Below are 17712 nucleotides of genomic sequence, written 5' to 3'. Positions count from 1 at the left end.
AAGTAACAATGACAAATTCAACACCTTGACGAAAACCCTTTTCCCCTCCTACGTTTTACAAGGCCTACATAGGGGTCATGGGCCTTTCCTAGAGTTTTATTTTATTTTCTCTTACATAAACGTGAAAAAACACTTCTTAGGCGCATTTGACCTCATTTCTTGTCCTGTAGACATAACTGATATAAGAATCGTAGGCGTTTTTCAAGAATGCCGACCCAGACATTATGAAAAAAAGGCAAAATTGTGCCCGATCAGGTATTTTAGGCCAAAGTGAATTGATTTAGGCCAAACGCTTGACAAAAAGCCAAAATTGAGGTTTCATTTAGCCTCAAAAAGACCAATCTGGCAACTCTGGACTTGGTGGGTGGTTCTTTAGAATATTCGTGTATTTAAATGTCCTTTAGCTTTACGGTAATGAGCTCTATTATTGTATTTGTATTATCATTAATTCATAGTTCGTCCGTCCGTAAGATCATTAATACACTTGGGGGAGGCACTATGGTAAATTTGGCGGGGTCAGTGCGTCGGTTCTTTCCTGGAATATTCGTGTATTTAAAATGTCCTTTAGCTTTACGGTTATGAACTCTGTTATTGTGTTTTTATAGTCATTAGCGTGGTTGAGATACAAAGTTTGGCGGGGGTGCGAGTTGGCGCCATTCCCGGTTGGTTCTTCTCTGGAATATTAGTGTATTTCAAGTGTCCTTTAGCTTTACGGTTATGAGCTATGTTATTGTGTTTTTATAGTCATTAATTCATAGTTCGTCCGTGCGTAAGATCATTAATACGCTTGGGGGAGGCACTATGGTAAATTTGGCGGGGTCAGCGCGTCGGTTCTTTCCTGGAATATTCGTGTATTTAAAATGTCCTTCAGCTTTACGGTAATGAGCTCTATTATTGTATTTTTATAGTCATTAATTCATAGTTCGTCCCTGCGTAAGACCATTAATAAGCGTGTTTGAGATACTAAGCTTGGCGGGGAAGCCAGCGTTGGCGCCATTCCCGGGCCGACCTCCATTCCAAGCAGACGCACGGCAAGACGCTCCTCACGATGGCGCCAAATATTCACGATTATAACGCCGCAGCCCGGTTATTAGGCAATAGCACTACTTAATTAAGGTAAGATAATAGCTGGGGGGCAGAAAGGGGGCGAGGCGGTCACGTTATAAGGTTGAAGTGTATGTGTGTGAGCGAGTGTGTGTTGCGAGGGTAAACTTAGATATTCCAGTGATAGTTTCTTTTTATTAATTTATTTCATATTTTCGAAGTCATTTATGGTTTGCAGTGTTTTTTTATGCTTTATCGAGATTCTGGTTAACTTATTTATTTCCCTTATCACTTATTCCTTCAGTATTACCTTCTTTATCACATTAATTATCCATATCTGTTACATTTTATCAGTAATTTATGTTTTTTAGTGTGATTTTATATTCCTGTAAGACAAACTAATTCTGACTGGCTTCGTTACTCATATTTCCCTTATTACTATACGGACCAAGCAAATTTCAGGAAAGTTTTAATTTAATTTTATCCATATTTTATTTCCACGCCGGTAAGTTTTGGTTTTATTAATAATTCGACGACATATGAAGACGCGCACCGCTTTCTCCCTCTTAGACACGTTAATTCACCTTCAGAGCTCCCGGAAAGCCATAATTAAAGTGTGAAAATATCAAAACTAGTCTCCAGGAAAGCCATAATTAAGTTTAAGCCTCTAAAAGTGCTTGAAAATGGCTATAATATATCTGTGTGTGGCTTTCTTGAGTGATTTTGAGCGGGAAATGGGGGGCGTCCCTATTCTCTGCTCTGATTGGCTGTCCTGGGGGCCTTGCTGTGCGCTGATTGGCTGTGAGCTCCCCGCCTTTTTTTCCTGCTCTGTGATTGGTCGCGGCACCAGGTCAGCAGCTTCCCCCTCATTGCAACTTGGCGCCAAAATCTCGCTCCCTCACACACACGCCTCTTAACCTTCAAGACTCGTAGAAAACCATAATTAAAGTGTGCAAAGACTAAAAGTAACCTCTTGGAAAGCCATAGTAAGAGTGTAAGGCTTAAACAGGCTTGGTCGCGGTGCAAAGGACGGCTTCCCTCATAAGAATCTTTGCCGCCAATTTCTCGCACCCTCACACACACGCCTCTTAACCTTCAGGACTCGTAGAAAACCATAATTAAAGTGTGCAAATACTAAAACTAACCTCCCGGAAAGCCATAGTAACATTGTAAGGCTTAAAACAGGCTTGGAAATAACTATATATGTGTGTACGGACCCGACAACTTCTCGCTCCTTCACACTCACGCCTCTAAACCTTCAAAGCTCCAAGGAAACCATAATTAAAGTGTGCAAAGACTAATTATAACTTCCCGGAAAGCCATAGCAACATTGTAAGGCTTAAAACAGGCTTGGAAATAACTATAATATATCTTTGGCTTTGGCGGGAGAGGGCAGCGTCCCTATTCTGTGCTCTGATTGGCTGCCCGGAGCTTCCTGTGCGCTGATTGGCTGGGAGTCTTCGCGTCCACACAGACATGGCCACCTGTCAACCTCACGCCATGGGCCCGCTGGCTCCCACTATTTCTTGCCTCCACGAGCTTGCCAGGGACTTGTGGAGTGTAATTTGAGGTGAGACAGTGCTATGAGTCATTATATTATTGCTGGGTCAATGATATAAGTGCGTAATAGGGCTGTGTGGCGTCCAGTGTTGAGGTGACCGCCGGGCAGTCGTGGCAGGGCCGTGGTTAATATATATTTTGAGGTGAGAGACTTACACGTTGTTATTTGCATGCGTGACTAACTCTACAGCTGTGTTACTGTGCTCCTCTGTGCTGTGTTACGTCTACGTCTTGAGGTGATGGTCAGGGAGGCGTGTGACGGGTTGCAAGTGTTACGCAGTGCCAATGACTGTTTGGGTATCCTAGACTAGTGTTACGTTATTATATCGTTACCTGCAACACTATACAGCTTCGTCACGGTGATGTATGGTACTGTGTTACGTCTACGCATTAAGGTGACAGTCAGGGAGGCGTGTGACGGGTCGAAGGTGTTACGCATTGCCAGAGACAGTGTTTGGGTACCCTGGACGAGTGTTACGTTATTATATCGTTACCTGCAACACTATACAGCTTCGTCACGGTGATGTATGGTACTGTGTTACGTCTACGCATTAAGGTGACGGTCAGGGAGGCGTGTGACGCGTTGAAGGTGTTACGCAGTGCCAGAGACAGTGATTTCGTACCCTAAACTAGTGTTACGTTATTATTTCGTTACCTGCCACATTATATAGCTTTGTCACGGTGATGTATGGTACTGTGTTACGTCTACGCATTGTGACGGGCGGGGAAGGCGTGTGACGTGTGTTCAGGGACAGTGTTACGTATTGTGTTACCTGCCAAGCCATTAGCGTATGGGACCGTGTCTATGGGTCGTATTACAAGACATTTCCCCACCCAAGAACACATATTTGCCAAGGCTTTTGTAGGAGTTGTGGGCATTTCCAGGGGTAGTTTTATGACCCTGGTGGTAGTCTGACCCTTCTTCTGTACCAGGAACCTTTAGAACCTGATGGATCCCCTCTTTGTCCTTTAGAAATAGCTGATGTGATATGGCAAAGTGTCTTGTAATACCACCCTATAACTCTTATTCTCCTTCTTCCACAGTTGCCCTGACACAACATGTAAGAGGCAGAAACATAATATTACAGCACCCAATACCTACCACGACATGCTACTACACACAATACTAGCACAGCCATACCAAGAAAACAAGGTGGACATTTTAGAACTATTGTTATGTAAAGAAGCGATAAGACTGTGAAGTCAAGAACGACCTGATCAGAAGAATGGGGAAGAAGAGAAGAAAAGAAAACTGACCTCTTTTACAATACACAGGTTACTGGACCCCTCCCTTTTACACAGACTACTACTACTACTACTACTACTACTACCATATTGCAGCTTTAATCAAGAAACTTGAAACATGCATAAACAGAAGGAAGGAAATTAAATATATGCAAGAATTTTGGAAGAATCGCTTAAAATCCGAGAAGAGATGGCAGCACTCAACCAGGCACAAGAAAATCAAGAAGTGGAGGCTCCGAACTGCACTGAACTGAACTGTAAACTTTATCAGAAGGGAGGATATTAAATATACTCAAGAATTTTAGAAGAATCGCTTAAAATCAGAGCAGCGAAGGCAGAACAACCAAGCACAAGAAGACCATTTAGAGGGGCAAAGGCAACCCTCCGAACAGAACTGGAAACAAACAGAAGGGAGGAAATTAAATATACTCAAGACTTTTAGAAGAATCGCTTAAAATTGGAGAAGAAAAGGCAGCACAACCAGGCACAAGAAGACCATTTAGAGGGGCCGCTGCAAAGGCACTCCCTCCGAACTACACTGCACTGAACTGACCTGGTTACGGCGCCTGTACAAGTGACCCGGGATGGAGTATTGGCGGCAGGGCAGCTCTACGAAAGGTGTGTATGTGATTTTACCTGCTGTATGGGTGTATGATAGAAAGCAAAGGTTTTCAGTACTATTATGTCAACTTGGTACTATTATTTTATGAACTGGGTACTATATTTACTATGTGCCATTACTGTTCTGTCAACTAGGTAGGTTTTCTTATATACTAACAAGGTTTTCACTTTTATCAACCAGGTATTTGATTAACTGTTACCAAGGTTTTCTTTACTAATATATTGCAAGGTTTTCATTTGTAATATATTTCCTCTTCTTCCTTCTCTTCCCTTGTTCCTCCTTCTCTTAGTATTTTCCTCTCCCTTCTTTTCTTCCATTCTCTACATTCCTCCTCTTTCTTTCTACCCATATTTTGTTATTTTCTTCCTTCTCTTCCTTTCCCGTCCCTTTCTCTTCCTTTCCCTTCCTTTTCTTCTCCTTTCCCTTCCTTTTCTTCTTCTTTCCCTTCCTTTTCTCTTCCTTTCCCTTCTTTTTCTTCTCTTCCTTTCCCTTCCTTTTCTTCTCCTTTCCCTTCCTTTTCTTCTTCTTTCCCTTAATTTTCTTCTCTTCCTTTCCCTTCCTTTTCTTCTCTTCCTTTTCCTTCCTTTTCTTCTCCTTTCCCTTCCTTTTTCTTCTCTTCCCTCCCTCCTCCTCCTCTTCCTCCTCCTCCTCCTCCTCCTCCCTTCAAACATATTCTCAGTCTTCTGTACCTATATATTTGCAAGGTTTTCATTTAATATTTCAGCCAGGTATTTTGTTCTTTGCAAATTTATCACCAAGATTTACTTATAAATTACAAGGTTTTCATTAATATATCAACTAGGTATGCTGCTGCTGCCTTAAACATGCTGTAGTATTGCCTCAGCAGAATATCAAGTTCAATGGAGTTATTTCTATGTCTATATACAAAAGATTATTATTATTATTATATCCCAGTAAGGAGGTATAAGTGATGGGATTAGTTTCCCTTACCTCAGCTGACACTCCTGGGTCAAGTGTCGTAGGGTGGGTGAAGCGACATGCCCCCCTGCGTATGCCATTATTGATTGGTTGATTGAGTGTGCTGGGATTCTTGTGTACTGTTTTGTGATGCCGGTGATAGTTTTTCAAGACCTCTGCATCTGGAACGGAGACTCATGAAAACCTGTAATCTCTTTGTTTTTTGGGAAATATTTAATTGTAATGGAAACCTGCTTTGTTTAACCCGCTGGTGGTAGCTGCGGGGAACATGTTTCTTAAAGGCCACTCCCTCTAAGCAAGAAAAATGAGAAAAATATCATCACTCATGCAAACCATTTCACAATATACATCAACTTATTTGTGATCAGTTTATGCATCATCTATTTTTGGGGGTTTATATCATGGCAAAAATTTCACCGTTCGCTGGTACCAGGTTAATGATATGTACCTTGGTGTGACCACTTCCTTCCCTCTCCTCAGCTGCTGTGGGAGTGCTGCCCTCCACAGCAAGCAAGGGGCTGCCCTGCCCAGACCACAGCAAGAGGAGGAAGAGCTCTGCATTACTAAGTTAAGTACCTCACTATGACATTCTGAGGGTTTGGCCTCATTTTTGCCTTCTATTTAAAACTTTTTACTTTCTAATGAACCTTAATCTTTTTCTCAGCCTGCCTCCTCCTCCTCCTCCTCCTTCAACTTCCTTTACCTCCTTGTGTGAATCTGTCCGTCCCGAGATCCGGCGAGACCATCCCGACGTCGTAACACCCGTTTGGGAGTGGGGGGACTCATGAAGCTGTCGGCGGCAGCCCTAAGGTGGGGAGGGTTGCGCCGACACCTCCACTCCGTTTCGGCGGAATGTGGCTGGCTAGGGTGGCCTGAACCACTGTCTGGGTTGTTTGTCGTTCAGTCGGATTGAGGATCTGCCTCCCTTGAGGTGCACATGTCATAGTGATGGCAGAAGAGTGAGTGAAGCTGATGTCATCCGACGTCGTAACACCGTTGGGCAGGGCTCTCATGACAAGTCTCACCGAGGTGCACATGTCACAGAGGTGCAAACAGCATGGCCTTCTTTCCTATCTTTTCCCCCTCCTCCTCCTCCACCCCCTCCCCCACACACACCTCCTGCTGTTATATCGTCACCCTCATAAAGTAATTGCCTAAGTCATTTTTCAGTGATTTCCATTTTTGTTAAGTTGTCTTAGATATTCAGGGTTTGAGTGTTCTAGAATTGCCTTTTTATTTCTGCCTAAATCTTAAGCCAAATGAGATGATGACGTTCTCTTCTTGAAAAATAGAAAATAACGACTTGGGCGGTTTCTTTACGAAGGTGGCGAGATTGTAATAGGTTTTGCACCCTCTATTTAGGGATGTGCACTAATGTTTGTCTCTTCTCTTCCCCTCCTCCTCCCTGGCTGGCCGGGGAACGGAGGAGGAGCACTAGGACGAGGAGGTGAAGGGAGGCGGAGGGAGAGACGACTCGAGCACAGGGAGGCAAGAGACAAGAAGCAGAGACGCAGGAACAGAAAGGTGAGCTCTATCTCTTTATCCTGGATTTTTACCATTCATATTTAATTTACTTGTGACACTTTTAACCCGGCCACTGCGATTGGCATGGATTTGGCCTTCACTGGTAGCCTGGTAACATACACTCCCAGGTCTCTCTCTGGCTCTGTGGTGGATAGTGGAGTGTTTCCCATGTGGTATTGGTGTGCTGGATATCCCTTCACTGGTAGCCTGGTAACATACACTCCCAGGTCTCTCTCTGGCTCTGTGGTGGATAGTGGAGTGTTTCCCATGTGGTATTGGTGTGCTGGATATCCCTTCACTGGTAGCCTGGTAACATACACTCCCAGGTCTCTCTCTGGCTCTGTGGTGGATAGTGGAGTGTTTCCCATGTGGTATTGGTGTGCTGGATATCCCTTCACTGGTAGCCTGGTAACATACACTCCCAGGTCTCTCTCTGGCTCTGTGGTGGATAGTGGAGTGTTTCCCATGTGGTATTGGTGTGCTGGATATCCCTTCACTGGTAGCCTGGTAACATACACTCCCAGGTCTCTCTCTGGCTCTGTGGTGGATAGTGGAGTGTTTCCCATGTGGTATTGGTGTGCTGGATATCCCCTCCCAAGGTGCAGGACTTTACAATTTTCCTCATTGAATTGTAGGAGCCACTTTTTGTTCCATTCCTGTAGCTTGGTGATGTCCTCTTGTAGGAAATCCACGGTCAAGGTGTTAATTCCTTCTCTATTGCTGTTTTGTATGGAGGTGTTCATGGAAAGCTTTGGGGCATAGGCTAAAGCTGCATATGGCCTCAGCGCTCATCTATGTCTCTTTGGCCAAGTAACCCAACACCACTCTAGCAAGAATTCAGCCGCCAGGTGCCACCAAAAACAGAACTTCGCCTTGGTTTGGTTGCCTCTAACACTACCTCAGATATACACAGAGTTGTTAGCTGCTCCATATTCTCCTTCTTCTTTGTTTATAGTCCTTCCAGTCTTGATGGCGGACTTGCCTTGATGCTCCTCCATTTTGCTGGGTCCAGTGCTAATCCTTCATCTTTCTAACACTTTCAGGTCTTGTGTCACTGTTCCTCTCCATGTTATCCTTGGGTCTTCTAACTGTCCTCCCTCTGGGTACCTCAGTATCCTCCACCATCCTCAGCACTCCGCCCTCTCCTCTCTTCATGTGTTTGAATCATTGCCAGCTTCTCTGGGTCATTTTCTTAAATATTTTGGCGCCCAAGCTCACATTTTTAAGGCTTTTATAGGAGTTTCAGGCATTCCCAGGGGTGGTTTAACCCGGTAGCAGCGGGGTTGATGTTTCTTAACGGTCCCTCCAAGTGAGAAAAATGAGAAAAAATCACCCCTCACACAAACCATTTCATAATATATATCAAAGCATTTGTGATCAGTTTATGTATCATCTATTTTGGGGGGTAAATATCATGGCACAAATTTGGCCCGTTGCTGCTACCGGGTTGATGATATGGACCTTGGTGTGACCACTTTCTTCCCTCTCCTCAGCTGCTGCGGGAGTGCTGCCCTCCACAGCAAGCAAGGGGCTGCCCTGCCCAGACCACAGCAAGAGGAGGAAGAGCTCTGCATTACTAAGTTAAGTACCTCACTATGACATTCTGAGGGTTTGGCTTCATTTTTGCCTTCTATTAAAAACTTTTTACTTTCTAACGAACCTTAATCTTTTCTCAGCCTGCCTCCTCCTCCTCCTCCTCCTTCAACTTCCTTTACCTCCTTGTGTGAATCTGTCCGTCCCGAGATCCGGCGAGACCATCCCGACGTCGTAACACCCGTTTGGGAGTGGGGGGACTCTTGAAGCTGGGGGCGGCAGCCCTAAGGTGGGGACGGTTGCGCCGACACCTCCACTCCGTTTCGGCGGAATGTGGCTGGCTAGGGTGGCCTGAACCACTGTCTGGGTTGTTTGTCGTTCAGTCGGATTGAGGATCTGCCTCCCTTGAGGTGCACATGTCATAGTGGTGGCAGAAGAGTGTGTGAATGAAGCTGATGTCATCCCGACGTCGTAACACCGTTGGGCGGGGCTCTCATGTCAAGTCTCCCCGGTGCACATGTCATAGAGGTGCAAACAGCATGGCCTTCTTTCCTATCTTTCCCCTCCTCCTCCTCCACCCCTCCCCACACACACCTCCTGCTGTTATATCGTCACCCTCATAAAGTAATTGCCTAAGTCATTTTTCAGTGATTTCCATGTTTGTTAAGTTGTCTTAGATATTCAGGGTTTGAGTGTTCTACAATTGCCCTTTTTATTTCTGCCTAAATCTTAAGCCAAATGAGATGATGACATTCTCTTCTTGAAAAATAGAAAATAACGACTTGGGCGGTTTCTTTACGAAGGTGGCGAGATTGTAATAGGTTTTGCACCCTCTATTTAGGGATGTGCACTAATTTTTGTCTCTTCTCTTCCCCTCCTCCTCCCCTGGCTGGCCGGGGAACGGAGGAGGAGCACTAGGACGAGGAGGTGAAGGGAGGCACTGGGAGAGACGACTCGAGCACAAGGAGGCAAGAGACAAGAAGCAGAGACGCAGGAACAGAAAGGTGAGCTCTATCTCTTTATCGTGGATTTTTACCATTCATATTTAATTTACTTGTGACACTTTTAACCCGGCCACTGCGATTGGCATGGATTTGGCCTTCACTGGTAGCCTGGTAACATACACTCCCAGGTCTCTCTCTGGCTCTGTGGTGGATAGTGGAGTGTTTCCCATGTGGTATTGGTGTGCTGGATATCCCTTCACTGGTAGCCTGGTAACATACACTCCCAGGTCTTTCTCTGGCTCTGTGGTGGATAGTGGAGTGTTTCCCATGTGGTATTGGTGTGCTGGATATCCCTTCACTGGTAGCCCGGTAACATACACTCCCAGGCTCGTCGCTGCTACTCGGTGAAGCCACAAATTTATCCCGTCGCTGCTACTGGTTTAATGATCCTGTGGTAGCTTGACCCTTCTTCTGTGCCATGAACCTAATAAAACACTCATTAGAACATCGCTGATCTCTTTTTTAGCACTTGAAAATAGTTAATGATAGAGGCGAAAGTGTAGCTTGACCCTTCTTCTGTGCCATGAACCTAATAAAACACTCATTAGAACATCGCTGATCTCTTTTTAACATTTGGAAATAGTTAATGAGAGAGGTGGGAGCATCTCTGAACACCAACTTCTGTCTCACTCATCCTGGATAATCACAAACTCATGTAGACTCAGAAAATGTAACCTTCATTAGACTAACAACAGAGTTTCTTCCAGGCAGCCAGATGGTCGATGCTGTGAAGAGGAGGAAGATGACTGCAGGAGGCGGTGTGTGTGTGTCGGGGAAGGAGATGACAGCCCACCCTCACACACAGCTGGTTAAGGTACCGACTGATTTCTTTCGTTGCAATCAAAACTTTTTCATATGGATTATTATGGGTAGAGGTCTCATAGTGCTGTTGGACATGAATTCATTTAGCGTGAAGTCTTCTGCAAGTGTAAACCTTTCTAATTCCAGACATATTTTAACCCAGTAGCAGCGACGGGCCAAATTTGTGGCTTTACCGTGTAGCAGCAACGGGCCAAATTTGTGGCTTTACCGTGTAGCAGCGACGGGCCAAATTTGTGGCTTTACCGTGTAGCAGCGACGGGCCAAATTTGTGCCATGATTTAAACCCCCCAAAATAGATGATACATAATCTGATCACAAATACTTTGATATATATATTATGAAATGGTTTGTGTGAGGGGTGATTTTTTCTCATTTTTTTCGCTTGGATGGACCATTAAGAAACATGATCCCCGCTGCTACTGGGTTAAGATTAACATAACATTTTGGCGCCCAAGCTTGCATATATTTGACTAGGCTTTCATGGGACTCCTGTGCCTTTCCACGGGTAGCTTTAAGACCCTGGTGGCAGTTTGACCATTTTCAGTTTGCAGAAAATGTAAACCTTTCTCTGATTAACAAATCTTGGGGCATACTTAAATAAACCATTTCAGCACTTGAGCTTACATATTTGACAAGGGATTTCTGTGTCTTTCCACGGGTAGCTTTAAGACCCTGGTGGTAGAGGTAGACGACCCTTCTTTTGTACCATGAACGTAGAAAACACATTCACTGGAACTCAGTTGATCTCCTTTTTGGTGATTTTGAAATAGTTGATGTGGAAGCGACTGACAGTACCATTTTTTCCAGGCCTGCAAGAGAGCCTAGTCAATGAAGAGGAAAAGAAGACAAGAATAAAGAATAAAGAAGACAAGAAGAAAGAAGAGAGGCAAAACAGGAGGAGGGGATTTTTTTTCTGTCTATACCTGAAGTGTGATGAATTTACTAAGGGTATATTTAAGCCTGATATAACGTACTTTAAGGTATATTTAATGGTACAAGTGTGTAGCCTACTTTTGCCTGGAGTTGGAGACGGTAAGATGCTCTCCGACTCCTTTATTGTGGTGCTGTGTGGTTTGTTTACTGTGGTGCGATGTGGGTCATTTACTGTGGTGCGGTGTGGCTCGTTAATTAAGGTGAGGTGTGGTTCGTTTATTGTGGTGCGGTATGGTTCGTTTACTGTGGTGCGGTGTGGCTCGTTAATTAAGGTGAGGTGTGGTTTATTTATTGTGGTGCGGTGTGGTTCGTTAATTAAGGTGAGGTATGGTTCGTTTACTGTGGTGCGGTGTGGCTCGTTAATTAAGGTGAGGTGTGGTTCATTTATTGTGGTGCGGTGTGGTTCGTTAATTAAGGTGAGGTATGGTTCGTTTATTGTAGTGCGGTGTGGTTCGTTTACTGTGGTGCGGTGTGGCTCGTTAATTAAGGTGAGGTGTGGTTCATTTATTGTGGTGCGATGTGGCGTTGCGGGCTTTACTTTCCCTACCACTGCACCAGACAAGGGTACGGGGGAGGGGGTGGAGTCAATTTTTTTTATATCCGACTCCACACCCATGTTAGAGTGTAAGAGTATTGATGGCATATATTTAGGTGCTGGGTGATACTGTGGTGCTCTCGTCGCGGCAACCCATTCTGCTTCTGCATAATGACCCGTACTGCTGCATGACGCATAGCAACTCGTGTTTTTTCCGCTGCCGCAACGACCCGTACTGCTAACGCATAATGACCTGTGCTGCTTCTGCTATTGTAACAACTCTTACTGCAATAACTTACTGCTGCTTCCATTTAAAAACGTATTGTTTCCGCTGTTTCGATTATCACAACCACCCACACTGCTGCTGCTGCCCACGCACTGCCCAGATCTTCAAACAGTGGCTTGCTTGACGTGAAGCGTTGGCCAAGCAGGTCATCCATCATGGCAGTCACTAGAGATAAAATTCACCTGTGCCACTTCTGCTGTCGCATAAACCCAACCCATGAATTTTCTGATCAAAGATCAAAGAGAGGATTAGGCCTTCAGGGGACACCTCTTAAATAAAAACGCGCCTGGGACTTTTACCTCAGAGGTGGTGTGGAAAAAAAGTCCAATCACAAAAATAAGTATCTTATACTCCATGAAAGTGTCTCAGTCTTATGAGAACACAAAGGTTGAGAGGGCTCAAACATTCTGTTGTTTCCCACATATGCTCCCATGTTAGCAGTAAGGGTACTAATTTCTGATCTCTGTACAAAACAACCAAATAATAAGGAAAAGAAAGTTGAATAAAATGTTTGCCTGCATTATCCGTCAGCAGCGTAGACGTAACAAGGGTTGAAAAAATGACTTATTTATTACAGCCGCTGGCCAACGCCTTGACCCCAGAGGCTTTGTGTTTGTCTCCGCGTCCTCCGCACTACACTGCACAGAATCTGGCGAGCCTGGGTTGTGACAGCTATTTCCCAAAGCCTCCAAGGATACCAGTCAGGCTTATGAGTGTTTTTCGTGTTGTTGGGGAAGCTCGCAAATCTACACCTGGAAATACTACTACCAACACAACCCATATGAAAGCCTTTCCTAAAACATAAAACCTCTACCAGTGCCTTACCAGACGGAACCAAAGCTTACCAAATACCCAAAAATCTCTACTATTTGTGGTTGACTCAAGGTATTGAATTTTCACTTGTTTTTTTACACTGATGTTAGTGTCCCTTATATGTCTTGTTGGGTCTGTTATTTGTTCTATATATAAGGTATTGAATTTGCACTTATTTTTTATAATGACGTTAGTGTCCCTCATATGTTGTGTCATTGAGGGAGTGTTTGGGTCTATCATTTTTGTTTTGATGCCCCTTTCATGGATCTAAATAATGACATCCACCTTAAAATAAATGTATGTGTCTGTGGTCATCCCAAAGCTGAAGGTTGGTATCTACTCCACTGTTTTTCATGTTTTCTCGGACAGTTCATATTATTAGCAAATGTTTTTACCCGTCCGCTGTGATTGGCATGGATTTCGCCTTCACTGGTAACCTGGTAACATGTACTCCCAAATCATTCTTTGTCTCTGTGGTGGATAGTGGAGTGTTTCCCATGTGGTATTGGTGTGCTGGATATCCCTTCACTGGTAGCCTTGTAACATATGTACTCCCAGATCATTCTCTGCCTCTGTGGTGGATAGTGGAGTGCTTCCCATGTGGTACTGGTGTGGTGGATATCCCCTCCCAAGGTGCAGGACTATATATTTTTCTTCACTGAATTGTAGCAGCCACTTTTTGCTCCACTCCTGTAGCTTGGTGATGTCTTCTTGTAGGAAATCCACAGTGAAGGGTTTAAGCAAGTGAGATTTTACCCTCCCATGACCAGTGTACAGAAGGGACCCTGTAGTTGTTTGAAGGAATATTACCAGATTGATTAATTAGATGGTACATATTAGATTAGGGCAAAATATGAGAATGGGGGCAGGAGACTGGCTTCAACTAGAGGGTATAATATAGATTGACCCTGTAGTTGTTTGAACGAATATTACTGGACTTGGGAGAGAGGGTGGAGGGAGGAGGAGAAATATTGATAATAGACGATAGTGATCCTTTATATGGTGATGGGAAGGTGATAGGTACTGGTGATGATAATGGTGATGTTATAGTGATGGAGGGAGGGATGTGGCAGGTGGTTGGATGAGAGGTGAAGGGGGATGGGGAGGAAGGGGAGGTGAGGGGAAGAGGAGGAAGCGTGGGGGGTGAATGGGGAGAGGGAGGGGATGGGGAGGTGATGAATACATAGGAAGAACAGACACCAGAAGACCTATCAGTCTATGGCGAGGGTGTCTGTTTACTACCGCTACTACTAGTAATCTACGTGTGGTTGGACAGGACAGAAAAGATGAAGGGGTGAGAGGTGGAGAGGGGAGATGAGGAGAGGGGGGCGAGGGCTGGCTGGACTCTTCCCATTGTGTGGCCCCTCTTGACAGGCTGTGTGTGTGTGTGTGTGTGTGTATTATCTATTAAATCATTGCATTTTTTTCTTTTCAATCCATCTTATTCTTACTTTTCTTTCTCGTTCTTCTATTTATTTATTTATATTTGGGTCAAGCCTTTGGTCACCTCAATTACTCGATCGTTCATACGGAATTAAAAAGGATTTGATCGGACACACCTGGCCACGAGAGAGAGAGAGAGAGTAATCCCCTCCCCGTTGCACCTGTCGGGGTCAAGCTTTTGGTCACCTCAATTACTCGATCGTTCATACGGAATTAAAAAGGATTTGATCGGACACACCTGGCCACGAGAGAGAGAGAGAGATTGACAGCCTAGGAAAACACACACACACACACACCTTCCCGTTACCTACCTCTCTCTCTCCTTCCTTCCCTCTCCCTCCCCCTCTTCCTCCCTTTCCTCCTCTCCTTCCTCCCTAACCCCCTCCTCCTCTGAGTAAGCAATATATGACTAACGAATGATTATGGCATTGGCTAATCACCTCTTCCCCCCTCTCCTCCCCTCCTTCACCTCTCCCCTTCACTTTCCTTCCCCTTCTCACATGAACCGTTCACAGCCCCTCACTTCCCCCTATACACACACACACACACACACACACGCTTGCATTTTTCTCCTTTCATCAACGTTTTTTAATGTCATACTCTTTTCCTTCTTCTTCTTCTTCCTCCTTCTCCTCCTCCATCACTTTTAATTCATTCTCTTTACAGTAAGTTCTTTTTCTTCTTACCTGCGTCTCCACACACACACACACACACTTTTTCGTAACAACATTCTCTCCTTTCCGCTCCATTTCCTATACATTCCCTTCCCTCCCTTTTCCTTTCCTTACCTTTCGATTCCCATCCTTCCTTTTCCTTTCCCTTCATCCATTTCTATCCTTCTTTGCCCCATCCCATTCCATCCCTTCCCTTCCCCATCATTTCGCTTTCCTGTCCTTCCCTTCCCTTCTTATCCTTCCGCAGTCCTAGTCCTCCCTTTCCTTCCCTTCCTTTCCCTTCCCATCTCATCCCCTCTCCTCCCCTTCCTTTCGTTCCTTCCTTCCTCTCCCCTCCCCTTCCCTCGCTTCCCTTCTCTTCCCTTCCCACTCCTCCCCTCCCTTCCTTTCCCTTCCCATCTCATCCCCTCCCCTCCCCTTCCTATCGTTCCTTCCTTCCCATCCCCTCCCCTTCCCTCGCTTCCCTTCTCTTTCCTCCCACTCCTCCCCTCCCTTCCTTTCCCTTCCCATCTCATCCCCTACCCTCCCCTTCCTTTCGTTCTTTCCTTCCCCTTCCCTTCCCTTCCTTTCCCTTCCCATCTCATCCCCTCCCCTCCCCTTCCTTTCGTTCCTTCCTCCCCTCCCCTCCCCTCTCTTCCCTCCCCTCCCCTTCCCTCCCCTCTCTTCCCTCCATTCCCTTTCCTCTACCCCATAGAGATAAGTGAATGACATGAGTTGTGATAAAGGGAGAAAGGGAGGAGAGACGACAAGGGGGAGGGTAAGGGAGGGGTCAAGCGGGGTCGATAGGAAGGTCAAACGGCGAGTGGTCAGCGCGTGGCGGCCCTCACAGGTTAGCGGGTCAGCGGGGGTCACCTGGGACTGATTAATGGCACGTGGACACACCTGACTGCCTGATGACGGGCAGTGGTGGTGGGTGCTCAGTAAGGAAGGGAAGGGAAGGGATGAGATGCGAAGGGAATAAATTTGAAGATAATGGAATGAGATGCGAAGGGAAGGGAAGGATTGAGATGGGAAGGGGAGAGGAAAAGGATGGGAAGAGATGAAATTTGAAGGGAAGGGAAGGATTGAGATGGGAAGGGGAGAGGAAAAGGATGGGAAGGGATGAAATTTGAAGGGAAGGGAAGGATTGAGATGGGAAGGGGAGAGGAAAAGGATGGGAAGGGATGAAATTCGAAGGGAAGGGAAGGATTGAGATGGGAAGGGGTGAAATTTGAAGGGATGAGCTTTGAAGGGAAGGATTGAGATGGGAAGGGGAGAGGAAAAGGATGGGAAGGGAAGGATTGAGATGGGAAGGGGAGAGGAAAAAGATGGGAAGGGATGAAATTTGAAAGGAAGGGAAATAAAAAAAGAAACACAAAAAAGGAGCCCCGGTAAGTGGTGCCCCCTGTGAGCAAACACGCCTGGTATGCCATTCATTCAGCAGGGGACGAGGTGAGATTTCAAAGACCAAGTCGTGTTTTTTCGCCGTGCATTCAGGCTAATTTCGGGCTATTTCTGGGCGTTCGGGGCGTGGTACATTGCTTTTCCTGTAGCCACAAGGAACGTACAGGTATAGGACGGTACGTGGAGGTGTTTCCATAGCCACAGACAGTATATAAAGCGATAATTCAACGTCTATATTGCCTACTCTCAGCCGCCAAGAAGTCCCTCCCAACGTACTCCGTGAACTCCCGTACGTGTGTTTGGGCCATGTGTGGGCGTTTGGGCGTGATACATTAGATTTCTAGCACTAATGAGGAAGCTGTAGGTATAATATTGTACGTGGAGGTCTTCCCATCGCCACAGACAGCTCATAAAGGGTAAATCAGCGTATATACAGCCTCCCCTCCCCGCCCAGCGCACCCGTGAACTCCCGTGTGTGTGGGCGTTTGGGCGTGATACATTAGTTTTCCATCACTGTTAAGGAAGCTGCAGGTATAATATTGTACGTGGAGGTCTTCCCATCGCCATAGACAGCTCATAAAAGGATAAATCAGCGTAAATACAGCCTCCCCTCCCCGCCGCATGCCCCGCCCACCGTCTCCCCGCAGCCAGTCCAATACACTTCCAGTCAGGCCTTCCCAGTACATTGTGTCACCCGGCTTCTGGCTGAACACAATCACACTCACGTCAGTTACCGTACCCAAGCAAACACTGTACATGAAGCCTAACTGTTGGTGTAGGTTATACGAGCGGAAAGGATTGATCTGAGCTCCTAAACGTCATTTTATTGTTGTGTCTGAAGGAGTTGTCGTATAGCTGGCATCGCCCTCCCTGGCCCGCTAGATTCAACTAAGGCCGCCTCTCTTTTCCTTCATTTCTTACGTTATAGGCGTGATACATTTGTTCTCCAGCAGTCGTAAGGAAGGTACAGGCATAGGACAGTAGGTGGAGGTCTTCCCATGGCCGTAGACAGCTTATAAAGTGATAAATAAACATATATACAGCCAGATCGAATAGGCAGGAAGGGGGGTGGGGTCGCACTCTTCGGCAGGGACAATCTTAAGTGCCAAGTGTCTACGAGAGTGCCACAAAGGGTATGGCCATAGTATTCAAGGGCCATGGACCACCGAGGGGCCATTAGAGGGAAGATACTGTGTGCCATGGTGCCAAGTGTACGAGGGTGCCACAGAGTTAGGTAGACGCCCCTGCCATGGCCTTACTCAACTAGGGCCATGGACCACCGGAGGGCCATTGGAGGGGAGAAATAATGGTCCATAGTGCCATATTTTGTGATTTTCAAGGTTAGTATCAGT

General features: G+C 45.7%; 3 long non-coding RNA genes across 6 annotated transcripts in view; all 3 read left to right on the top strand.

The window, feature by feature from the left end:
- Positions 1–141: 141 nt before the first annotated feature.
- Positions 142–5965, top strand: LOC127009150 (uncharacterized). Of its 2 annotated transcripts, none has more exons than XR_007761676.1 (3): positions 142–1116; positions 3649–4467; positions 5891–5965. It is a non-coding gene; the product is annotated as an uncharacterized LOC127009150 (long non-coding RNA). The 2 variants fall into 2 exon arrangements; XR_007761677.1 differs by lacking the exon at positions 142–1116 and adding an exon at positions 2516–2614.
- Positions 5966–6452: 487 nt separating this feature from the next.
- LOC127009149 (uncharacterized) lies at positions 6453–13378 on the top strand. Of its 3 annotated transcripts, XR_007761674.1 has the most exons (4): positions 6453–6752; positions 9289–9471; positions 10179–10285; positions 11101–13378. It is a non-coding gene; the product is annotated as an uncharacterized LOC127009149 (long non-coding RNA). The 3 variants fall into 3 exon arrangements; XR_007761675.1 differs by lacking the exon at positions 9289–9471 and having other exon boundaries at positions 6453–6934; XR_007761673.1 differs by lacking the exon at positions 6453–6752 and having other exon boundaries at positions 9071–9471.
- Positions 13379–16817: 3439 nt separating this feature from the next.
- Positions 16818–17712, top strand: part of LOC127009148 (uncharacterized) — a 7391-nt gene continuing 6496 nt past the window's right edge. Inside the window, exon 1 of the long non-coding RNA XR_007761672.1 lies at positions 16818–17700. This is a non-coding gene — a long non-coding RNA (uncharacterized LOC127009148). The remainder of the gene's footprint in view (positions 17701–17712) is intronic.

This window comes from Eriocheir sinensis, chromosome 40 (genome assembly GCF_024679095.1).
Source record: "Eriocheir sinensis breed Jianghai 21 chromosome 40, ASM2467909v1, whole genome shotgun sequence".
In the NCBI taxonomy this organism is placed as follows: Eukaryota; Metazoa; Arthropoda; class Malacostraca; order Decapoda; family Varunidae; genus Eriocheir; species Eriocheir sinensis.
The sequence above is the reverse complement of the archived record's forward strand: the minus strand, read 5'-3'. Positions and strand labels throughout refer to the sequence as shown.